This window comes from Macrotis lagotis, chromosome X (genome assembly GCF_037893015.1).
Source record: "Macrotis lagotis isolate mMagLag1 chromosome X, bilby.v1.9.chrom.fasta, whole genome shotgun sequence".
Lineage (NCBI taxonomy): Eukaryota > Metazoa > Chordata > Mammalia > Peramelemorphia > Peramelidae > Macrotis > Macrotis lagotis.
Window position 1 is genome coordinate 355957840 of NC_133666.1, and position 22767 is coordinate 355980606.

The following is a 22767-nucleotide window of genomic DNA, read 5'->3' on the forward strand; positions in this document are numbered from 1 at the left end:
ACAAAAACTGCATGGGATAGTACTGTCTTTGTACAACTGCCCCTCTTAGAGCATAATAGAGAGGCAGTGCTAGCACTGTTCTCTTTAAGGCAGGAGGGACAGGGGATCTATTTCCAATTAGAAAATTTCCCCTTGTTTGCTAATACTCAGTATAATCCTGCTTTGGATCAATATACTTCCTTCTATTTGTCCATTATTCCATATTGCCTGAATGACCTCTTTCTCCTTCAGCCCTTCTGGACATGATTAGCTAAGCTGATACTGAGTTGACTCCTATGCCTGACTAATAAACCTTTGACTCTCAAACTCAGACATAGGGCCTGTGATCAAGAATCCACATACAGATAAATCCTTGAGTAAATGTCTGTCATCATTAGCCAGACATATGCCTTTCCCTTCACAGGCACTGAGCAGGTAAAGGCAATAAGATGCAGGGAACCCTATAAATCCCTCTTGCATAAAGAGTAAAGAAAAGTAGGCTAGCTATTAACTCTTTCAACAACTCAAGTTATCTAATTTCAGAATCTGTATCCAGAGAAATAGACAAATTCATATGGTTAAGAAAATAGCTATTTTTATTTAAAGGTCCGATAGAATAACTAATTCTCATTTGTTCATATTCACTTCCTCAGAAAAACAAACTGTAGATATTTGGGACCAAAATTACAAACCACTTTTAATCATAAAGCAATTTGGTTATTTAAAAATAATTCATATTAAGCAGATATAGTATTCCTTTAAAAAATCAAATAATTGTTAGAATTATTGCAGTAACTCTAGAATAGTAAGGAGTGTTATTTAGAAAGTCCACAGTAGTCTGTTCCTTGAAGTACAAATATAGCCTATATGGCATCATCAAAAATTTTTACTCCAAACCTGGAGAGTCAACTTTCTGTAATTAATAGCTTCATAATTAAGAGAAGCTGGTTTCCAATATCACCTCAGACATATCCTAAATTTGTGACTCTGAATTAAGTCCACAGTTACCTCTCAGAACATCTTCCCCCTCCCCCACTCCCAGTGATTCTCTGAGATGCTAAATTGCAAAGCAGGTTCCTCTTTTGTAAAGGGAATTTATTATATCAATGAAATCACAAGTCTAGTCCCAAATGAAGCCAAAACAAAATTCTCATGCAAATTAATCCTAGTTGGAAATACTAGTTAAGAAAACTGCTTAGATTGTGATTCTGACCTGAGGCTAGTTAGGGTTTGCTCAAGCCAGGTCTTTGTTCTTTACTCTGCTCTCAAGGTCACAACTTCTAATTCCTACCTTCAGCTACTAAAACAATTTTCCTTTCTTCCCACCACTCCTTCCCACAGGGGCAAAAAAAGATCACCCATGATTCAATCAAGCTGATGACTAAAGACACTCACAATGGTGGAGTTATTTAAAGCTCACAAAGAGATGAGAAAGGGGAAGGAAGTTTGACTCCTGAACCCAGACCCCAGCTCTAATGAATTAGCTTCCTCCAACCACTACTGGCTAGATGACAGCCTGAAGATTTTTGGTTTTTTTGTTGGTCTGTCTGAGATAGGAATTTTGCTCTTCTTGCTGTGGAAATAGCTTAAAAACTTTATTGTTGCTGTTTTTAAAAGAAGCAACATCCAGACTCATCAGAGTATTATCATCTGTACTTAGATCTTAAACTAGAGGATACCAGATTCCTGAAGAGGAAACTATTAGCTCCTCTTTCCATCCTCCTTCCAGGATGTTAGTGAATTATTTAGCTTCCATTCAGTCTGTGAAAACATATTCACTAGCCCCCAGGGAAGCCTCATTCAATCTGCTTTTGGCCCCACAGTTAGCCAGAGCCTCTCCCAACCCAACCTCTGGCCGGATTTTTTATGTGCTATCTAACCATTGGCCTTTCCATTCCATTTACAAACTCCATCATTCAGGTGAACTTCTGCTGGCTGGTCCTTCTCTACTACCTATTTATGGACTGAAAACCTAATGGGACTAATTTTGGTGACTTAAGTTGTCTAACTTTGGGTCTGTCAATATATTCTAGAAGATTCCCCAGGAACCCTCATCACATATTCAGTTATGATGTTTCTGAAAAGACAGATTTCAAACTTTATTTTTTCCTTAAAAAGAAGGTTATCAACATAGGTCAAGAATACTAATTTGGATTATTTTCATTAAAAAAAACCACCTAACTATACTACCTCCTCTCTCAATTATTTCACTTACAGTTATATTTTTGAGGAATCAATTAAAATTAATTGAACTATTCCTATATGAACATTCTAGTCTCACAGCATAAATATGATCACATTAAAAATCCAATTAGCAATCTCATATCTGAGACTTTTGCTTGCTTCTGTCTGTTTAGTTTTTCCATGAAGAGAAAAAGTTAAGGCCTTTTCCACCTGTGCTGTTATAAAAAGATCAATTAGGATCAGTATGTAGTCCATGGTCAAAAGCACTTAACCAGGGTCAAGAACATTTGAAGAATCCTTCAAAAGCAGAAATCAAATGTCAAAATCAGGCTATCAAGATTAGGTTGGAAGCAAAAACTGTGAAGGATTTGAAGCAAAACATATTCAGTAAATGGAATTGAGGTCAAGAAAAGCTGCTAAGCTCATCAATGTTTAGGAAAGTGAAATAAAGTTGCTAAAATAGTTTCAAACACTAGAGGTCAGTGTATAATGGAATAGGAAAACTTGGAGCCCTGAAGGGAGAGTCTGCGAATCTTAAATATGTAGTTATCTTGTTCATCTTATCCCAGAGTCACCTGGGATAATAATTACTCTATTAATTTGCATATCATTAGTAACCTAGAGTTTCCAAACTGGAGATAGAACAGAAATGTGGTAATAGTATTTGAATAAGAACAGAGACTGGGTCCAGAACTAAGATGTGCTTCCTGCAGTCTCTTCACACCATGGGCCCACTGCCCCACCATCCTACCACAGCAGATACTAGGATTACATTCCTAACTTCCCTCATTCTGATAGTCAGGATCCAGTCCTTGACACCATTTTCTGCTTTCTCCTTGCCTTGAGCAACCTCCCTTCCTCCATTTCCATCCATTCCTCTTGTATTAGAACATAAGTTCCTTGAGGACATGGTTCCATTCTATCTATCTATCTATCTATCTATCTATCTATCTATCTATCTATCTATCTATCTATCTATCTATCTATCTCTATCCCTCTATCTTCTATCTGTCTACCATCTGTTCATCTGCCTACTATCTTAAATTGAGTTGAGAACTGAATGAAAACAAAGGAAGAATTAGGGTTGAAGTTGGAATTCTAGAATATATGTCTCATACTAATATTGTGATTAAGCACAGGTGATTGGATTTATGGGAGATCACATGGAATGAATGTCCAATTTACAGCCAAAAGAGCTGGCTTTAAGTTATAAACACTCTATTTACTAGTTATGTGATCTGAGTAAATCATCTTGCTTTTTTGGTATTCATTGTCTATAAAATCAAGGAGTAAGACCAGAAAATCTTCAAGGTCTTTTCTATATCTACAGTAACTCTCTAATACTATGAAGTTCTATGATTCAGCTAGTAATAATTATTTATAGAAAATAATGAAATTGGGGCAGCTAGGTGGCATAATGGATAAAGCACTGGCCCTGGAGTCAGGAGTACCTGGGTTCAAATCTGGTCTCAGGCACTTAAGAATTACTTAGCTGTGTGGCCTAGGGCAAGCCACTTAACCCCATTTGCCTTGCAAAAACTTAAAAAAAAATAATGAAATTAAACCTGCAATAAGACCATCATTTTACCATTAAATGACTGAAGACACTGATGATGAATAAAGCTATACCCCACATATTCTAAATTATAGGTATAAATGTTTGCTAAAAACAAGGAACTCTCTTATGAATGACCACCTTATACATACTTATTCAGATATTTACAAATATTAATTTGTGATAGGTTGGAGATAATAGGAAGGGAGGAAAAATATAGTGACTTATGACAAGTAAGGAAGTAAGTATTTATCAAGTATCTTACAAATATTAACTCATCTGAGACTCATAACAACCCAGAGAGGTGTATATACTATTATTATTCTCATTTTACAGTTGAGAAAAGTGACGCAGAGAGATTATTTGTCCAGAGTCAAAAAGCTAGTAAGTATTTGATGCCAATGATGATAAACTCAGGTCATCCTCATTCTAGACCTAGAGTTCAGACTACTATTCCATTTAGCTGTATATATAGAAAATAAGATGATGGCAATATGAATAAAAGAAACTGATTAGGAAAATAAAAGCATAAGAAGATAAATAAGAGAGGTTTAAATTAATCAACACAAGATCTGGAGGAAAGCAGAGGAAAAAATATAACTAGATGAGATTTATTGATGAATCCTAAGACCAACAGAAAACATAGAGAACATAATATATTTAAGCAAATCCATAAATTTTCTTTATTTTGGAATTGAAAAGAGAGGTAAAGAGAAAAGGTAATGCTGTCAGAGGGGCTGAAAAAACCATGGTAGTAGTACCCATAAAGAGAGGAGTGGATCATTGGTAATGGCAGATGAACAAAAAGGGAAAAAAAAGCCTGCCTTTGAATATTTGCCTTTCACCTAGTGTAAATGTTCCTTCAGTAACACAAAATTGGGATGCATTTTTTCATTTAGTTTCTGAGACCTATGTTTGCTCAAGCTTTCTTAGATACCCTTTCCCAGCACAGAGGCTCTGAAAGCAGGGTGCTAGGATTATGGAATTTCCAAAAGCCACATACTGGGTAACAACAAGGATTTGAGTTTGGATAGTGCATGCTTTTGTAGGACTTTGCTTTGTCTTCTCAAAAATTGTCTCAATATTTAGGGGATATGGTAAAGTTTTAGATATTTGGTCATTAAAAAAAATCATGAGAAGATTTCACTTCTGTTTTTGAACAGAAAAGTCATGGATAGAATAGAAAAAATTCCTGGATTTCTGTCTTTGTCCTTTGCTACAGCAAGTATTAAGTAATGTAAAAGGGCCACATAACATTTAGGTTAAGGGAATGCCTTTTTGATTCGGTCATCTCAATATGCATGTAAAAAATGTTTTAATGGACATCAATGTGTGAATAGTATGCTTTTAATAGTTGTAAAGCAAACCTGAAATGAAATAAATACACCAAGGGCAACATTTTACTTGACTTTTTGGAATTCATAAGCATGCTTGCGAAAAGTAGGAAACAGACATTTACATGTTATACCAATAATGTGTCCTTGAATTATACAATTTATAGCTTGTAATCTAGGTTTTGCTGAATAAGCAATTGAATCCAGACAGCATTTCCAACTTTTTCCTGCCTTTGGCAGATGGGATTGCCTCCTGCAGCCCATATATATATATATATATATATATATATATATATATATATATATATATATATATATATATCCAACTACATGCAAAGATAGTTTTCAACAATCACTTTTCTGTAAGGTTTTGAGTTTCATGTTTTTTCTGCCCCATAGAAAACAATTTGTTATAAATGTATAACTATGTTAAACTATATTGTGAAAGAGGAATCAAATCAAAATGGGGAAGAAAACAGAGAGAAAAAAGTAATACATGAGACAATTTTTACAAATTGAAGATAGCATGCTTGGTCTGCATTTCAACTCCAAAGTTCCTTCTCTGAGTATGGATGGTATTTTCCATTATAATTCATTTAGAATAATTTTTGATGATGCTGCTGCTGAAATGACTAAGTCCATCATAATTGATCAAAAGACAATATTGCTGTTAGTGTGTACAATGTTCTGGTACTGCTCACTTCACTCAGCATTGGTTCATGTAAATCTTTCCCAGCTATTCCCTTCAGCCCTCTTAATGGTTTGCACATGAAATTCTTGAGGACAGAGTATTGGGATCATGTTATAGCCTAGAAAAGAAGACAAGGACTTAAAGAATTCAGAAAAAGGAGTTGGAGGTAGAAGGAATAATTTAGGGGAATTCTATGAAGGTGAATTTGAGCTACTTTGCTATTCCTCTTGTAAGTCTTCTTTCTTTTCTCTCTACTTCCACATCCTTTTTCAATATGTGTATGTGTAGGAATGTTTTGAATGTTTTTCTTGGTTTATTTGAATTTTCACTTCTTTATATTTGAAGAACTTGCTTTCTTGGTCACTTCTAAAATTTCCTCAATGGAATTGTTCATTAATTACTATGTGTTTTGGAGTTTGAAGTATAGTTTTTTTTTCTGGAGGCTATCCATAGATTCTATCAATTGATACTTTATTTTTCTTTATTCTGAAATTCCCAGTTTTTTTTTGTATTGCATCTTGCATTTTGGTGTTCAGATTTTTAATGTTATATTTTTTCTTAAATTTTATTTATTTAAGGCAATGGGGTTGAGTGACTTGGCCAAGGTCACACAGCTAGAAAATTAAGTGCCTGAGGTCAAATTTGAACTCAGGTCCTCCTTACTCCAGGACCAGTGCTCTATCTACTGTGCCATAGCTGCCCCCAATTCTGTTATTTTTTTTTATGGGAAGCCTATGCTTCTTTTTTTTTGTATTTAAAGATTTTATTTATTTTGAGTTTTACAATTTTTTTCCCTAATCTTACTTCCCTCCCCCCACCCCCCACAGAAGGTAATTTGCCAGTCTTTACATTGTTTCCATGCTATACATTGTTCCAAATTGAATGATGAGAGACAGATCATATCCTTAAGGAAGAAACTTGAAGTATAAGAGATAGCAAGATCAAACAATAAGATATCAGTTTTTTTTTTCTAAATTAAAGATAATAATCCTTGGTCTTTGTTCAAATTCCACAGTTCTTTCTCTGGATACAGATGGTATTCTCCATTGCAGACAGCCTCAAATTGTCCCTGGCTGTTGCACTGATGGAACGAGCAAGTCCATCAAGATTGAACATCACCCCCATGTTGCTGTTAGGGTGTACAGTGTTTTTCTGGTTCTGCTCATCTTGCTCAGCATCAGTCCATGCAAATCCCTCCAAGGGAAGCCTATGATTCTTAAGTTGTTTTTACACATCCTGTTTTCTAGATCATTATATTTTGCTTATATAAACAATACTCTTTAACATTATTGCACTTTGCTTCTCTTCTTTTGGATTGTCCTCTACTTCAATATATTTTTGATCCCAATTGTTCTCTCTTTTGCATCTGTGGAAAAACTTACCATTCTGTTAGTCAGTTTTTAGGTAAACTAATAAACATTTACTAAGCATTAACAATACTAGATAAACAATTATGCACAATCTATACACAGGATATATAGTAATCATCAGAGGAAGATTTCTTGCAGAAGATGAGATTTTCAACGGGGACTTGACCATGGCATGATGCCATGACATACAGGTGAAATGGATTTAAGTGAGACTGGGCTGTGCAATCACCAACTTCCCTTTTTCCTCTGGAACCATTTCAGACCAATGACCAGATATGGATCAGGATAATTGGATGTATAAAACTTCTCTTATGTTTTTCCTTCCTATCTCATGGTTTTCTCTTTCTCCTAGTTCTAATTCTTCTTCACAAAATGATTAATATGTAAATATGTTAAACACAAATGTGGATGATGGGAGAAGATTTTTCTATTTTGCTAATTATTTCTGATGTGCAGACCATAAATTCTACCATTTGTTTCCTTGTAGTTTTTGCTTTCACATTTTATTTTTCTCTTTAATCATTTGGGAATGTCTTTGTGTGGTTTCATGCTCTCTTGAGAAACCATATGGTTCTCTATATTATCAGGTATTGGTTCAACTTCCTTTATTTTGCAATATTTATATGAAGACATTTATGTTTGTTTTAGTATTGGTGGTTTCAGTACTCCAATTCCTATTACTCCCCTTTATTTTCCTATTACTCTGAATTCTTCCCCTATGATAGTGTATCTCCTCAGGGACTGGGCCTCAAAACTATCTCAGCTTTTCAAGCTAGGGAATTCACTTTTCACTACAGTTCTTGCCCAAAGTGATTTCTGGGGGATGGGGGACTCAGAGAAAGAACTAGCCTTAGTTGAATATTAGTGCCCATTTCCTCAGGTATAGGACAATCCATTACATCAGTGCTTATCTCCTGCCCCTCTTCCCTGTTTAAGGCAGCAGAAAAGAGTATCAGAGTATAAACTGGTGAGCTGGATTGTGAGCTTTCTCAAAGTGTTGGGGCTAGACTGTTACCTTGATGTCTTGGCCTATGGACATTTGAATTGTTTTTAACTTTTGTGTATAATTCCAATTTTGGAAAGTTTGTGAGGATTGAAAAAAAGTCTCATCTTCCATCCTGTTCCTTCCAGACCCTTGCTTTGCCTCTATTATCCTTCAACAACCTCTCTTTTGTAATTTATACCATTAAGTGGAGTCACTTATAGATCTTTAGGATATTTTCTCATTGACTTCAAACCCTGTTTTTCAGTGTTCTTCAAGAGGAAACAATCCTACTTTTAAGATTCTGGATTTTGAAGCCACCCTCTTTTATCAATCTCTTTTCCTCTATCCTCTTCCACTGAACTGAATCTTCATCTTCAACATGACCTCTGGTTCTTTCTTGTTCTTCCCTTCCCTGGCTTAATTTCCTGCATCAATATATTATATCTGACCTAGATGAATGTTAGGATTGTATGTTGGGAAAAAGTGTATAATATGTTTAGATTCTTACTAATACTGTGAAATCATTGTTACTAAACAATCCAAAAATGCTTACATGGAAAAAATGTATAAAATAGTCTAAAAGGTGTTTTCAGAAAATACAAAATTAAGTGAAATTTAATTTCTTCCCTCATAGTAGAATTTATTAAAGGTCTAACTCAATTGATCTAATTAATATGACGATTCCATCCAAAGCTGTAGATCCATTCAAGCATGTCTATACTGTTTGACTCTCATCTGAGTCATTCTGGAAAGTTGCCAATGGGAATCTCTTTAGTATGCTGAGGGCCTTCTTTGAGTTTTCTTGCTATCAAGAGGATATCAATGGATCACACAGACCTTTGGTCATTCAACATTTTCACCATCTGATCAGTTATTTAACCGAAACTTTATATTTCTTTATAACATGAATATCAAAAAGAGTACCATTTAATTCCTTGAGTTCTATATCTCCTAATTGATCTTCCTAGAGAATGCAGGACAAGGAAGGACAACAGTTAAACTGTGTGATTCTTAGTACTTCCTGACATAGGGCAGAGTGCTATTTTATATATTTTTTTATATATTTCATGAGTTCCTATGGCCAAAGAATTTATCACCAATTGAGTAGCCTATTAATGACAATCCCCAAAATATGCAGAGTTGATATAACTGTAAAAATAAATTAAATGTTAGAATGATTTCACTCTCACAAATTGAATAATATTTTAAAGACTTTGAAAAAGTGTTCAATTAAAAATAACTTTTTTCAGGGATCCTTTAGTATAATTTTTTTGGTTATACAATTTATATTTGGGCATATTGTTTAAACTTAAAGTAAGGCATACTAGTATTTTAAGAGAACAGATTACAGTGTAGAGGAGTTCAAAGTCCTGGGTTGACTCCTGTCTTTCCCTCTTTCTTAGCATTAATATTCTGCTTAATGAACTTCCCATTTTCTCCATTTGCAAAATGAGAATAACACTTATGCTAACACGTAGGGCAGTATAGTTTGGCTCAAATGAAACAATATGAGGAAAGTAATTTATAAATGTAAACAATTATTGTCATCTTTTAATGATAAAGGGCTTGATTTTTGTGTCCTACTTAGTTTAGGTTTGGTTAAGGAAAATATTTGAAACATTTGTAAGATAATTTGTCGTTTGATTTTTTAGCAATTAGATAATTCCAAGATAACATTACTAACCTTAAGACTTTTTTTTTGGAGTGTGCATAGGGGAATATTTTGTTTGTGCAAATTTTCAACAGGGATTCAGTTTTTCTTGTTTACTCAGGGTGGGGGGGCGTGGCTTGTGAGAGGGAAAGAGCTGGTAGATCTTCATGAGAAAATAAAAAATTAAATCTTCCTCAATGAAGGAGCTTCAAATTCATTTCTGTGGCTTCTCTAAATTAACCCTATTCAGCTTTTCCAAAGCTTCACATATACAAAATTTAAAAATATCAAAATTCATGTGTCTGGAAATGTGATTGGAAATTACTACATGCAGATTTTAAAGGTGTGAAGTTGTTGAATTTAGATGGCCTTTTCCATGGAATTTTTTCAGACTACATGTTCATTGAAAAGCTTCCATTCAGGATTAACTGTGTGGTTAGATCATTATTCCATAAAAGTAGAGCTCCCTTTTAAGCTTCAGGAGGAGAGTTGAGTGTGATTGAAGATGAATTTCAGTGGACCTACCATTCTCATTGTTGGTTTAAGGATTTTCCTTCCCCCCCAACCCTTCAATTTCTATGGCATCAGAGGATCTGTATTCCAATCACATTGTCTGCAGGGATTGTTCTCCCATCATGAGAAATGAGCCACCAGAAAAAGATAGCACTTAATAAAAATTTCCTAATGTTAAAGACAATTTACACATCTAAAGGAGATTAGAAATAAGCTCTAAATGAAATCCAACATGAGTTGCTATAGTTGTCATTGCCATCCTTTAATACCTCACACAGAATTGAAAATGTGATATCCAAAAGATGCAAAAACTAAGCTACTAGAATTAGAAATCAAAAAACTAAGGTTCGATATGGCTAATAAGATCTATATATTAAGAAAATTGGATGCTTTGCAGGAAATGCTGTACACTAGGCATAATTTTTCTCCCTACATCTCAATTAACATTGATTTCTCTACTCAATTTTCTGGGGGGGGAAAAAAAGAAAATTTTATTCCCTAGGCCTACTGTAGTGGGGAATTTAACTGTTGCTAAATTGCGTATGATACAGTCTAGTTTAACTATATATATATATAAAGTAATCAGACAGTAAATAAATGTTAACACTAGAAGCAGCTATTGTAGAATTCTTGACATGATCACGACTGAGGTGAATTATTTTGTTTTTAGCTTATTTATAAAGAAAAGAAACAATTTCTTATATTTTTTAAAGTGAAAGAGCCCTTTCCCCTTTCAAATTATGAACCAACCCTATTTAGAAGCCATTTTCCGAGAAAGTGAAAGGACTTACCTTTTCCCAACCTAAATTCAGATACATTTATACCCTTGAGATCTACTAATTTTAATTATATTTAATTGCTCAGTCTGTGGATGGTAATAGCCACTTCTGAGATAAATTCCTGTCTAAAGCCCTGCTCCAATTTTGCAATTAATCGATAATCCGGTTCTTCCTATAATCTGTGAGAAAGAGGAACCCTTCAGTAATGCAGGAAGGGGGCGCCAAAATGCTGTAAATGGAATTTCAAGTCCTGGCCACTGAAACCTTTTACCCCAAAGTAAATTTCGCTTTAATCAAATTTAACAGCTGTTAATTGCAAGTTTTCCTCCCTTTCCTTTTTTTATTTCCTTCTCTCCAAAACGGAAGCCAGATGTGCAGCGCTTCCCCGCATGCTGTATTGGGGGGATTAATTGGTGTATCGGTTTTACCTACTCGTGGCAGCTTTGTGCCAACACTAACCTGCCACAATTTGTCAGGGCTTGGAAACGTGCGGTTCTTAGCTGGACAGCTGCTACATGCCTGGAAATAATCCCTTCATTAGAGGCGTGACTGTCCCCTCCCCCCTTTTCTTTTTACCGGGATGGACCCGCTTCTTGGGCGTTTTTCTTCTTTCTTTCTCTTGCCTCCCTAACTCCCTGTGCCTCTTGTCTTGGGGGCGCGGGGAGCTAAGCAAGACCACTCCCTCTCCAGTCCGAGTCCTGGCCCTTGGGCGCATTTAGTCGACGGGCTCCACCGCCTCCCTTTATCTCCCCTGAAGTCGGAAGAGCCAGGCTGCCGAGCCTCTAGACTTCAGGGTGGGTCGCAGCTAAGACCATCTCGTCTACAGCAAAGAAGAAAAGTGTTGCCGTGGTGGTCTCACGTCTCAGGGGCTACGGGCAAAAATAACCTTCCAGCGGCCCCCAAACGTCAGGGTCTTCCCACGCCGAAGCCTCCTCTCCCGAAGGCTAGGATCCCCGCTAACTGGTAGCACTGTTTGAGAAGGAGGTGGCAAGGAGGTACACTCAGGGACCCTGAGTCTCAGAGCTCTTAGCACCTCTCCTTAAAACGTCGGGTCTCGACGCCCCCTTAAGACTGGGTGTGCGCGGGAGCCGAGTCTTTCCCATAAATAAAGCAATCTGGGCGGGGGCGAAGGGGGGGCGCAAACACTCACCCCCCGAGCTGGCGTGGCTTAAGGGACTGCCCATAGACTAACCAAGAGGCGAGGGGGAGGGGAGGCGGGCTGGCAAGAGGGAGGGAACCAGAGGGGGAGGGAAGGAGGGAGGCAGGCGAAGGGAGGGGGAGAGAAGGAGAAATGCAGAGGCAGCAGCGGCGGCGGCGGCAGTAGCGGCGGCGGCATTGCTCCAATAGGCTCCCCACGCTCCAGTCTCCAGCCCGGCAGAGGCATCGCGCCACCCAGCCCAGCCCAGCGGACCCCAGGCTCCCCGACACTCTCGTGGTGACACCGGGGCGCACCTCGCTCACACCGAGGGGGCGGAAAAGAGAAAAAACCCAGGTAAGCAGGAGCATCTCCTTTCTCCCATCTTCACATCCCATACATGGGAAAGCATTGCTTTGGAGCCCCTTTGCCTCCTGCCTTCCTTCCTCCTCTCCTCCTGCCCCGAACCCCTTTCTTCCCCCTGGAGCTGGAAGGTGGGGGTGAATTTGAAGGAGTGGAAGGGGGGGGAAACGCCTCCACATTCAAAAGAGAGGAACCGCCTGGCTGGGCACAAGGCGAGCCTCTAGTTTCTCTAAGGGAAGAGCTATGAATTAATGCGAGGCTTCCAATCGGATCGAAATAATTGCTAAAAGTTTGCCCTATTTGTAAAGATAGGGAGGCAAGGATGGGATGGGAGTGATGGGGGGGGGGTAATGGAATGGGGAGCATAGTCCAGGAGGGAAGCTATTGAATATTAAAAAATACACACACACACATACACACGCACACAAAAGCCTTAACTTGGGTAGAAGGCAGTTATTTTAGCGATTAAAAGAAACATGTGTTAGTGGAGCGAATTACACCACGAAGAAAATGCTTCATGCTGGGGTATGGCAGAGAGAAAAGATGGAGGGGCTCGAGTGGGGGTGGGGATAGGGAAGGGGTGGGGTGGGGGTGGGGAAGAGCAAGGGAGAAGAAATAAGGGAGCTTTTGGTACCTTAACCAGAAAGAGAGATGGGAATAAGAATGCTGCTTTTAGAAATTGGCTATATTTACCTGTGGCAATTTTAGGAGCTTTGCCTTTGGAGAGCCAGAATATCTAGATGGATTGGTATTAAAACTTGAATCTGAAAACAACTGCTTAGCCACTCGATAGCTCTAAGTCTTCAACATGGCAATATTAGCTTTCCACCAATCTATTGTGGGTTTTTTTGACAATTAATTTAGCCTTGCTAGTGTTCAGTAAAGGCGTTCAGTATTCTTAATTCATTGACTCTAGTCACTGGTGTATCTGCTTGGAAATGACAGCATGCTAGCTGCATGGAATCGGGGGTTTTAATCTCACAGCTTCATGCAAATATTTGAGGTTTAGCGACTTGTGCCTTAACCCAGCTAACGCTGCAACCAGACTCCCGGTTCCCGCCCTCCTTGCTCTCCCTTCATTCTCCCCCTCCAAACACCACCCCTCTCGCCCTTCTCCGCCCCCCCCCCCCCAATTCGCTGAGCCTCTATTGCATTTCTTAATTGCTTGCAAACTGCCTGGCTTGGAAGTGCAGTTTTTCCATGAATATTCATCGAATGCCTTGGTGGGACTCTTATCTCTGTACTACCCTAAAGATTTCAGCCCTGAAACTACAAGGACTCTTGCAGGTCCGTAGAATTTTTTCCTGCAATGAAGCAAAGTGAACATCTATAGATTTTTTTTTTATAACAATCTGTATGGATGCCATGACCCTTTTCCCAATAAAACTTCTTTCCAGATGTCAAGTTTGTTGAGTGAACACTCAAACATCAATGTCTTCCTTGTATGCTGGGTTGAATTCACCCTAAGATACTGCTGCTCTTGCTCAGAGACCAGTACTGCGGTGAAAATGAATGAAACTGGACTGTAATTACCTATTCCTTTGTCTTTGCCTCACGCATGCGCCAGAGAACTGGGTGTGGAAAGGGACATAGGCAGCTTGATCTCTCCATCACTAACCAATCTCATATCTGAAGCATTGGAACAAAGGCCTAAATGTTGCATTAGACCCATGGATGCAGTGGCAGGTCTTTGGAGGAGGGAGGGAAACGTTCTTTTCTTACAGGATGTCATCTCTTGATTTCTTAATGATGAATGTGACTACATTAATAATTTTTTAAAAATTCAACTATATCCCTAAAATCTTAAAGGTCAGATTTGCTGTATATCCTGATTTTGCTCCACTTACTAATAAATGACAGCTTCCCCATGTCTATGCTTTATTACATGTAATGCTACTAATTTAGTATCTCATCCTTTGTCCCCCCACATGATTATTTTCAATTGGATCATTTGATTAAACCAAATCTGCTGACCATGAAGTGATCTGGGTGTTGTCTCTGGCAGCTCTGTTAAGGGAAGTTTACTACTGGAAATCACTAACAAGATGGCTTTCAAATCTAGCGAAGAGAAAATGGTTACCTTTCAGAACATGTAGTTGAGTCTTTCTGTTTTGTTTTCATTTCCATATTATTGATAGGCTAGGTCCTTCAAGAATGGCAAAATGGAAATGTTAATTGAGTCTAGAGATATTAGTATTGAGGGTAATTGCTCCTTTTAGTTACACAATGTCAACTATAGCTCAGATCACATTGGTTGTTGAGTGCTCTCTCTTCACCAGATTCTAAAAATTCCTTTTAGCTTTAGGCTTCTAGGTCTTTGTTGTATATTAAATAGATGCATCTTGGAGTGCTTACAAATGAAAGATTAAAATTTTCTCATGAAGTTTTCATACATATAAATCTTTTAAAGCTACAAAATGTAGCTGGCTGGGTTAACATAAAACTTGCTTATAGTAGTTGATTAAATTGTTTGTTTGACTCAGAATTTCAGCATTTACCAGATTTTCACGTAAAAGGTCAGTTCACATGTCATTTAAGGTATTCTGAGGAGAAAAAGAAGCCCGTTATTCTTAAATATTTGGGAGAGCCATTGAAGATTGGAAGGGTGGGGTGAGTGTTGTTTTTTTGTTCTTTTTACAAAGACCTAAATTCAGTGAGTCTTGGATTTTAAAATAACTTTTGTTTTAATTGACCAACTACTTTGTTTTCCTTTCACTGTTCTTGTTATTTCTTTTAGTTTTTACTACTCTTCAAGGAAATGAGTGAGGAAAGGGAGTTGAAATGGAGATAATTGTCAGTATATATTGAGCAATTGCTAATATTTTGCTAGTGATATAAGATTAAAAATTTTACTCTTGTGCTTTTGCTATGGAGTTTGAAGTAGGCAGCTGAATTTGAAATACTGAACTGTAGGAAACTGGTGTCCCAAGATTTATTTAGTCAGTTTTGCTTATCAAATCAAGAGGACTTGTATTCAAATCCAACCTTTTGACACATTGACTGTCTGACCTTGGGCAAATCTTATAACATCTTACTCCTAGTAAGTTCTTTAAGACTATAAATTGAGAGAAAGTGCTGACCTGCACTGCTGGATGAGCCTCAATCAGCCCTATATCAAATGAAATCACAGGTCCAATTCCTAAATTTTTGTGATTGTCCTCAAAGTTGAGCTTTGGGACTCTATATCAAAGGCACTTGACTTTAATTTGAAAGCTTTTTGGGAGTTTGTGATTATTTTACAGAACAACATTGTCTGAAAATGATGTATATTCTCTCCAGTTTTTATTTCAGATAAACAACAATTCATGGTCAAGATAAAGTGTGCCAATACTGGGGACAAGTATGACTTTTGGGGTGAAGGGAATTGTATCTGTTAACACAATAGATATTTTTATAATGTATAGCATTTGTGTTTGCATCTAACTGTATGATCCAATTTGTATCACCTTGAACTTATGACTTAGTAATTATATTTTGTAAAGATAAAATTTATTTTATGCATAAAACCCATCCACCCTTAGGACATTGTGTTGCAGTATTTTTATGCTGCTTTTGGAAGTTGATTGTATTTTTTGTAAAACAGTCTTTCCTATAGGTTAAAAAAGGTGGCTACCCAGTCTGCTGGTGTGCCATATCCCTTAAAGAAATGAGACCCATTGAAACTATGAGTCTATTCTCCATTTTAAAAAACAATGTTGAAATTAAAAAAAAAGAGAGATTCATAATAACTGCTATTAATAGATAAATCAGTGGGATAAGTAAGATTTGTAAAAGAAAAGATTTTAAAAATTGACTTGTTCTATAGTTATGCCTTAATGTAACATTCAGGTATATAAATTATATTTTCACATCTAACATGTTACAGATAAAATGTCACACACATGTATACATAAACAGTATTACATAGAGTATGCATATTATGCACATTGTGTGTATATGTATCTATATATTGATATATCTATAGATATGTATGTACACACTCTTATATACACATATCAGCTAAAAGAAATTGGTTAAGCATATGACCAGTAATGACTCAAATTAACCCCATATTCTTTTCAGAAAGACCACCTTGATCTAACCTTTCTGGTTCCCTGTAATATCTGGTTACAAACCATATTACTGTATCTCCCTGTCTAACAACATTGCTATTTACTTAATGGAACCCTCACCTAGAGAAACTAGGGTGTAAACAGTTGAGAAACAATCTTAAGTATCTGGATGAGCTTGTACTGCCTTTGGGCACAAATAAGATATCTTTGATCTTGTTTGAGAATGGTTGGTAAACCTGTGACTTTAGTAACTATTCTTAAGTTTCAGTGTTTTTTTTTTATTATTGTGTTTATGAATTTAGGTAAGGTAATATATCTTCTCCTTTGGCTCAGTTATGGCAAACTTCTGGAAATATGTAGCTGGGGAATGGTCTTTTTTCATTCTTATTCTCTTTGTTGGAGATTTCCTTGGGTAAGTTTCTTTGACACATTTGTTACAGTATCCCTCTGCTATTAGTCTGTTATTAGGATAGTTATTACATGGTAACACATTTATAGTTTCTGTACACTCAGAAAATAGTCTATTTTTCCATTCTTGAAGTACAGTTTCTCCAAATGTCTTGGAGAGCTGGAATGGTACTTTGATTTTTTTTTTGTCTATTTTCTAACATGGTTCTGTGAACACAAGTTGCTTAATAAATGTTAAGGATGTACTGAGGTTGGAGAATAAGGGAAAGGAGAATGTTTCAAAGTGACATAGTTTACACTCAGACATGCAACATTCTCATAAATGGAGTAATTGATTTATGATATCTGACTGGACAGAATGATTCTTACTGGGAGTCAGAATGATTAGAAATTTTATGCAGAGTGCCTTCCTTATGTTTATTTCCTTAAAGCTCTAAAGATTTGACTAGCTCGACAGTCAGATTGCCCTAAAGAAACTAATTTCTTGAACACAGGTTACAGAAACAAACCAAAAAAACCCCCTGATTCTGACAAGTCAAAGCAATCAGTGGCAATGGAATTGGAATGAGGAGAGAAATCTAGGAATAAATTCCTGAAAGCATTAGAGTTAGAAATGGAAACCATCTGCAACACTACAGGGGCTTGGTGCATAAGGAAACACTTTTCAAGATAATATCAGAAAATGGTGTTTAATGGTAAATGAAAAGTATTTAGGGAACATATCTCCTATATCATTTTAGAATTTCATAGATTTGCTTTTTGATTTCTTGATTCTTGCCTGGGCTAGTAAGGCATTGAAATGTATACTGGAGAGTTTTTTTTAAAGGCCTGTGATTTGTCAATGTAGATATTCTGTAATTGAATTCTATATTTCTAATGTCACATTTTCATTAATCTTGAAAAATTTATGCATATTTGTTTAATCACTATAACCCATTTTCCTTTTAGGTATAGACTCACATATCTCTGAATGTAATCCTTGTACCTATAGGGAACTAGAAGTACATCATTCTAAAGATTAAAAAATGGCATTATGGTCTAATTGGTAGAAAACTCTTAAATCCTTGCCTTGGTGTGGAAATCACTTTGTAAAAGATTGGTAGTCTCTTCAATAACATCTTTATCTTTAAGTTAAGAGAACCTAATGTAGCTTAAAGTATAGCATCTGAATTTGGGTAATAAGTTAGCTGTCTATTTTGACCCAAACTTAAGACTATGTGAAGGATTTTAATGTGAAATTAATCTTTAAAATCAGAGTGGCTAGATTGTTGAGAAATTTAAATGCTAGACTGAGGGTCTTTATTTTAAGGGTTAACTGAAGATTTTTGAGGTAGGGACATGGACAGATCTATTCTTTAGAGCAGATTGTTTTGGTATGAATATTAGAATGGAGTAGGAAACCAGAGACTAGGAAGTTAAGAGATCCTTAGAAGTTATAACTCTTGAGATAGATAGACTTTCCTGCTAATTAGGGTGAAGTGAAATACATGTTAGATAAATAACTATTTTAGGTATTTAATTCACTTAGATCCCTGGAATTAATTGGTTAACTTCATTGGTTAGGAAGTCAGAAATGTTCACTAATGTTTGTAAGGACTCTCCCAATGCCAACAAGAGTAGATACACCAATCTGGATTTTAAAATTCTACATAAATTGACATGGACATCATTTTTTATTCTATCCACAGTGGAATTTTGAAAATAATCCCCCCCCCTTGATTTCTCCCTCTGAATTTATGCTTCTAGTTAGCCAACATTATATTGGATTTTTTGTCTGCTTTGCAATGGCACAAAAATATCATGCCTGTTGCTTCTCATTTTTTACCTAGCAACTTGGTGGTTTTTTTCTTAGTGTCTAGTGGAAAGATCCTTTGGATACAATACAGAAAATGAATAAGATTCTTTGTGCACAGTTTTTAAAATAAAGTCTCATGCTTTATTTCTCTATTCCTTTACTTTATATTTTTCTATAGTTTAGGTAAGATGTTTGAAGGGGGCATTTGCAGTAGTTGTTAACCTATAGCAAAAGTTACTAGTGTCCGCTACTTACATAGAACTTTGAGTGTAAGGAAATTTATGTTTAGAGATGCTGTAATCTACAGAAGGCTCTGTACTAAAATTCTTATAGATATGGGTATCCTAGATAAGTCCCTTGCTTGCAGACTTTACAACACTATCTCATTCTTTTTTTTTTTTTTTTGCCCTCCATAGGTGCTTAAAAATGATTATTGAGTGACTAATAACCACAGACAATTTCAGGGTAAAAAGAGTACTTTTTTCTTTAGATCAAAACCTGGCCACTTGTGCAAACCTGGGTCCTGAGCAGGTCTTTGTCTATAATTCTTTAGTAGCAATTATCAACTTCCTCCCAGCTTTGTAGATAAAGTGGGGAAAAGTCGAGCCATCTTTGGAATTTCAGATATTTTGGGTGGGTCAATCATTTGGAATCTAGCTTCACATTTTTGGCAATTAAGGGCAGGTAAGGCTGAGTGCAGACCAATCCAATAATTCCCCAAGTATTTGTTTATCTGATGGAGCTAAAGGTTTTTGTCACCTGCAAGTCTTAGGAGCTCCAGTGAATTATAAGGAAGATGGTAGAGATGTAATTGTTAAAATATTGCTAATTTTTATAAACTATTTACTTCTTTCCTATAGAGGTACATCAGCTGGATGAAAAGTCTTGAAGGATACCTTGGAGGTGATTTTTAATTTCCGAATTCTCATTTTTTTAAGTTTGAGAGGAAAATTGAGATTTTTACAATATCTTATTTTATGTGAATTCCAAGTGTGACAACTAATTTGTAGTTCACTTATTTGTAACCTTACATGTCTTTACTATATAATCTCATCTAATTGAATTTGTACATTTATTTCAATTAGTAGATCTGTGACTTATGGTCAGTTACTTAATCTCTCAGTTTTAGTTTCCTCATCTAATAGCACCTGCCTCAATAGAGCTATAAAGATCAAATGAGTTCACTTGTAAAATGATTTATAGATCTTAAAACATTACAAAATGTTAACTCCAAAGGCCTGTGGATGTTGTACAAATTAATTTTAACGAAGTTAAATAAATGCATTAAAATGTCAGTGATTATGAAGCTGGTTACTACATTTGCCCCACAAAAATAGCAGCTATCTGCCCCAATGTCCTCTTTTGCTCCTCTCCATCTTCCTTCCAGCACAGGAGGAGGAGGTGAATCTGCTGTAAATGCTTTCATTCTTTTTTTCTCCTTAATCTCTCAGTTACTGTGGTATTGTGTGTTAGGAATTCTTTAAATAAGCACATGGTAGTAACCCTAAAAAAAACATCCTGTATGAAATACTAACTACTTTTGAAGAATGTCATTAAGATCAACAGGAGCACTTCTTGCTATTAAATTATGTCAGATTAGAAAAGATCCCAGTGTTGAATTACAGAGAAAATGTTTATTTTTGACTCATCAGCAGACATTTTACAGAACATACCATATTTAGACCATTATAGAGTTAGAATGAATTTTAGAGAAAATTAACCCAATTTCTTTTGCGAATGAAGTAATTCATTACAGTTCAAAGAAGTTAGGTGATCCATAGCTAGTTATTAGTGGAGACCTTAGGTTAGACTGAACACCCCCTTTTGATACCTTCCCTACATAATAATGAAAAAACTAGAGAGTCTTAAATCTGCCTTACTCAAAATTTGTCCCTTTCTAGTTTCAAAACAACCATTTATGTTACTGACTTTGTTATTCTACCTTTCCTTGCTCAGTCACCTTCCCTTATTTTTTTAAGTTATTGAAAATCTACTCCTTTTAAAATAAAACTAAAGGCCTATATTCTAGAATCAATTTTAGTAAATATTAAGTGCTTCCATGGGCTAGCTGAACTAAGTTACTATGTGCTCTGCCATTCAAACTGCTTTATATTCTTCTGAGTAGAAATAGGTCTGTAGTCTGGGAATTTAATTCTCTCTGGGAGATAAAGAACAAACAATTGTTTAAGGCCTATCATTCACCAGACTACAAACTAAGCTCGTGTACTTTATTTATCTCTTGTTATTTCCCCAGACCCTGGGGAGGTAGGTGGTTTTGTTATCTCCATTTTACTCTTGGGCCAGAGGTGAAAAGACTTGTCCAAGGTCACACAATTGAGTATGAGTTTTAGGGAAATTTAAGGAGATATATGGAAAACTTGGCAGGCTAGAATCTGGGAAGGCTTCATCAAGGAAATACTACTTGTAAAAATTCTGAGAGGCAAAAATGAAAAAAAGGAGTGGCTAAAGAAGGGAAGGTGATTGGTAGCACTGAGTTCTGGGAATAGCCTAAGTAGGCCATTTTAGCTGGAAATTAAAGTATGCTAAGTGATATATGAATTTGATTACAAAATTAAGATATAGTCAGAATATGAAAAGTCTTTTATTCCAATCTTTGCAGTTTATTTTAGGAACAATAGGAAGCCACTAATGGTTTTAATCAGGGTAGTGATATTACAGGACTTATTGTTATAAGATCATTTTGGCAGCTTTTAGAATATTGTATTGGAAAAGGGAGAAATGAGATGACTGAAGCCCAGTTAGGCAGTGAAGGAGTCACTTAGAATTTTTAAGTTTAGGACAAGAAAGGATCCTTCAGAACACCTAATCTAATTCCCTTTAATTTAAAAAATTAAGAAAATGAAAACCTAAAGAATAAAGTTAAGCAATTTAAGATTGATAGTACTTGTCTTAGGTCATACAACTAGGATAGTATGATAATTGGTTTGTACATTTAGAACTCACCAGTAAATTTATAAATGGAGTCTCACAGATTTTAGCTTTATGACTAGTTTGAATTTTATCCCTTATCTATTGAAGTTATTTTTTGGTGCCTATCAACTATACAGGAATAGGGGTATGTATTTGTGTGCATGGGTGTGTTTTTTTCTTAAATTCCATCTTTTCCTTTTAAAAAATAATACAGCAAAGACAAAGATTGAAGAGTGGAGCCTAGATAATGCAGTTGGAGTAAGGGGAGTGAAGTTTCCTAGAATACAGGAGACACTCATCCTTGGATTTGATTGAGAAATGAAACTCTTGAATCCAACCTTATCTATATTATGAGACCACTTTTAGTGTAGCTCTGGGAAAAATGGAAAGATACTGGGTTAACATTGTTTCGGAAATATTTGGGATAGATGTCTTTTATGTTGAGTGCCATTTGCTACCAGGGTTCCTGTGTGAATGCTGACATTCTTGAATCTTCCTCTGAGCTTGGAATTGTGGGCTATGAAAACTCTTCAGTTTAACTTGGAGCATGGAATTTAGAGTTGGAAGAAATGTCAAAGATCAGTTAACCAAATTCCCTCATTTCCAGATGATGCAACTAAAATTCAGAGAGGGGAAGTACTATGGGGAATAAATAAGCAGAACTACAATTTGGACTCAGATTTTTTTTTTTTTTTTTTTAGGATTTTGCAAGGTAAATAGGGTTAAGTTGGCTTGCCCAAGGCCACACAGCTAGGTAATTAGGTAATTATTAAGTGTCTTAGACCGGATTTGAACCCAGGTACTCCTTGACTCCAGGGCTGGTGCTTTATCCACTGCACCACCTAGCTGCCCCTCTTTTGTTTTTTTTAACTTTAAAAAATACTATGCTGCAGATACAGAACCACAGGTTGAGACTTGGAAGAGACCCCTAGAGGCCACCTAGTATAGCTCTCTCATTTTACAGATGAGAAAACTGAAGGTCATTAATTGACCTGCCCAAATACACAATTTTGGTACCTAGCACTAGAGGCAGTATTGGAAC

At 36.3% G+C, this 22767-nt stretch overlaps 1 protein-coding gene across 1 annotated transcript in view; it reads left to right on the forward strand.

Moving 5' to 3' along the window:
* Positions 1-12359: 12359 nt before the first annotated feature.
* Positions 12360-22767, forward strand: part of BASP1 (brain abundant membrane attached signal protein 1) — a 77900-nt gene continuing 67492 nt past the window's right edge. Inside the window, exon 1 of the mRNA XM_074208431.1 lies at positions 12360-12533. The gene's annotated coding sequence lies outside the window, so the exon portion shown is untranslated. The remainder of the gene's footprint in view (positions 12534-22767) is intronic.